This window comes from Bison bison, unplaced genomic scaffold (genome assembly GCF_000754665.1).
Source record: "Bison bison bison isolate TAMUID 2011002044 unplaced genomic scaffold, Bison_UMD1.0 scf7180017864043, whole genome shotgun sequence".
NCBI classification, from domain to species: Eukaryota; Metazoa; Chordata; class Mammalia; order Artiodactyla; family Bovidae; genus Bison; species Bison bison.
The window spans coordinates 388,815-392,616 of NW_011494615.1; positions in this window are offsets into that span (position 1 = coordinate 388,815).

A 3,802-nucleotide genomic window follows, 5' to 3' on the forward strand; every position below is an offset into this window, starting at 1 on the left:
GGGGCTGGGGCGGGGGCTGGGGCGGAGCCCGCGCCTCAGTCACCTCCCGCAGGCCTGTCGCGACAGCGCCGGAGGCCGAGACCGGCTCCCTCTCACCTCAGGCCTCCCGGCTCCCATGGAGTGCGCACACACATGCAGCCGCGCTCTTCACCTGGTTGGCCTCCAGCCCGAGACCTCCCAGTAGACACAGGAGAAAGCGCTGCCACCGCGGCCGGAGGCCAACGCCACTAACGGACCGCCACCCCCGCCCCCCGGCCGGGTCTCTGATTGCCACGCTAAACCCCGCGAGAGCCAGGACAAATACCGCGAGAGCACGTACTCGAAGGCGGTGGTTAACAGTAGCGGCTACGCCTACGTGGGAATGCCTGGGAGCTCGAGTCCCGCGCTCCTATACCTGAGCTGGTTCTTTTTTGCTCCGCCCCTTTCCTCCTTTACGTTGCAATCAGACGCCAACTGTGGGGAAGCCCCGGACGCGCCTGCGCTCTCTACTTCCTGTTGTCCTTTCTCAAGGGCCGTGTCAAAGTATTTGCAGATATCGCGAGCCTTCCTTATTGTCCATAGCTGCAAGAGTTTGGAGAATCAAGTCGTTGAGGATCGGTAGACTGACAGTTTTGACTTTCTTTTTACTCAGGGACTAGTTATGACCCTATCCTGTTAGACTGTCTCACTTCAAAGGCCGTTTAGGTACAGTTATACGTGCGTTTCCGCTTTGGGGGCCAGCGTCATGGGCATAGTGTTCAAGGCGATTCTACCTCTTTTCTAAATTGTCAGTTCAAGACCTTTGCTCTTATTTTAATCATGTTCTTCGTCTAATAGAAAGCAAGAATTCTGTATAATAACGTGTTGTTAAACGATGTATGTATATTCTGAATACAAATCCTTGCTAGGTTTATGTAATTGTGACTATTTTCTCCCAGTCTGTCTTGCGTTTTCATTGTTTTGATAGTGGCTGTGGAAAGCAGTTTTTTAATTTTTTATGAAGTCATTTGATCAACTTTTTCTTTTATGGTTTGTGCTTCTCTGTGTAAGAAATCTCTGCCTACCCCAAGGTCATGAAGATTTTCTCCTATATTTCCTTTTAGAAATTTTATAACCCTGTCTTTTTGGTGTACGTCTATGATCTGTCAGCATTTGCGGATATGGTGTGAGGTAGAAGCTGAAGTTCTTTTCTTTCTCATAGGGATATACCATAGTTCCACCACCATTTGTTGAAAAGACTGTCTTTTATACATTGAATTACCTTGGCTTTGTGACCACATATGTGCCATTCTATTTCTGCGCTCAATTTGCTACATTTATCTTTACCATGGGCCACACTGTTGGGTGGTTGTTGTTTTACGTTATTTTCTTAAAATTGTAATATATACTTTAACTTTTCATAAACTGGTCTTTTAACTTTTTTTAGCTTATTGTTCAGAAGCACCAAGTAGATTCGCATTGTTATATCACCATCACTACCATCTAGCCACAGGACAATCTTCATCTTGTAAAACTAAAATTTTGTACCAATTAAACAATAACTGCTCCTTCTGCCCTCTACCCAGGATCTGGCAAGCACTCTGCTTTCTTTCCTTTTTACTTTATTGTGGTAAAAAGACTTAATGTGAGATCTACCTTCTTGACAGATCTTTAAGTGTTCAAGCTGTCTAATAACGTGAGTGGGGGGCAGCTGCTATCACACTCCAGCTGATAGTTTTCACCGTGGACCTGTAATCCAGCATTGCTAGAAATCCAGGCTTTCATGGGAAATCCTCAACCCACTCCAGTGTTCTTGCCTGGAGAATCCCAGGGACGGGAGAGCCTGGTGGGCTGCCGTCTATGAGGTTGCACAGAGTCGGACATGACTGAAGTGACTTAGCATAGCATAGCAATGCAAAACTAAAGACATTGCACAGCACTTACCATATTTGCTGATCAGATCAGGCCCTTCAGCAGCCTACCTGGCATAGAGTACAAGCACAAACCACATGAATAATAGAGAACAGAGAAGACCAATGATGGGATAGAACCCTACAGATGACAGAATGGGTCGGGGCCTCTGAAAAGGGCCAGAGCCTTCAGCTAACACACTTGAATGTTTACCATGCCCAGCTCCCAACCACATAATCTCCACCTCATAACCTCAAGAGGCAGATACTACTTTTCTTATCTCCATTGTAGAGCTTAGGAAACAGAGCTTACAGAGGTTCTGACAGATTTGGGATTTAAAATGAGGTCTCTCTTCACTGTTTACATATTACAGCCTTCCTGGGTTGAAACCCTTGACTCTCAACAAAAGGAGGTTTTAATTTGGGGTTCACTTACAAGCTCTTTGCCCCATTTAACAGATACATCTCAAAGAAGGAAAGTTCTTGACAGAACAAAGATAAAAGAAGCAGAAAGAATGATAACATAGAAAAATCACCATTAGGTAATCCCTAATGAAGAAGAGAAGCAAAAAGCAAAGGAGAAAAGGAAAGATATAAGCATCTGAATGCAGAGTTCCAAAGAACAGCAAGGAGAGATAAGAAAGCCTTCCTCAGTGATCAATGCAAAGAAATAGAAGAAAACAACAGAATGGGAAAGACTACAAATCTCAAGAAAATTAGAGATACCAAGGGAATATTTCATGCAAAGATGGGCTTGATAAAGGATAGAAATGGTATGGACCTAACAGAAGCAGAAGATTATTAAGAAGAGGTGGCAAGAATACACAGAAGAACTGAACAAAAAAGAGCTTCACGACCCAGATAATCACGATGGTGTGATCACTCACCTAGAGCCAGACATATTGGAATGTGAAGTCAAGTGGGCCTTAGAAAGTATCACTACGAACAAAGGTAGTGGAGGTGATGGAATTCCAGTTAAGCTATTTCAAATCCTGAAAGATGATGCTGTGAAAGTGTTGCACTCAATATGCCAGCAAATTTGGAAAACTCAGCAGTGGCCACAGGACTGGAAAAGGTCAGTTTTCATCCCAATCCCAAAGAAAGGCAGTACCAAAGAATGCTCAAACTACCACACAATTGCACTCATCTCACACACTACTAAAGTAATGCTCAAAATTGTCCAAGCCAGGCTTCAGCAATACATGAACCGTGAACTTCCAGATGTTCAAGCTGGTTTTAGAAAACCCAGAGGAAGCAGAGATAAAATTGCCAACATCCGCTGGATCATGGAAAAAGCAAGAGAGTTCCAGAAAAACATCTATTTCCGCTTTATTGACTATGCCAAAGCCTTTGACTGTGTGGATCACAATAAACTGTGGAAAATTCTGAGAGATGGGAATACCAGACCACCTGACCTGCCTCTTGAGAAATCCATATGCAGGTCAGGAAGCAGCAGTTAGAACTGGACATGGAACAACAGACTGGTTCCAAATAGGAAAAGGAGTATGTCAAGGCTGTATATTGTCACCCTGCTTATTTAACTTATATGCAGAGTACATCATGAGAAACGCTGGGCTGGAAGACGCACAAGCTGGAATCAAGATGGCCAGGAGCAATATCGATAACCTCAGATATGCATAACACCACCCTTATGGCAGAAAGTGAAGAGGAACTAAAAAGCCTCTTGATGAAAGTGAAAGAGGAGAGTGAAAAAGTTGGCTTAAATCTCAACATTCAGAAAACTAAGATCATGGCATCTGGTCCCATCACTTCATGGGAAATAGATGGGGAAACAGTGGCAGACTTTATTTTTTGGGGCTCCAAAATCACTGTAGATGGTGATTGCAGCCATGAAATTAAAAGATGCTTGGCGTGCTGCGATTCATGGGGTCGCAAAGAGTCGGACACAACTGAGCAACTGAACTGAACTGAAC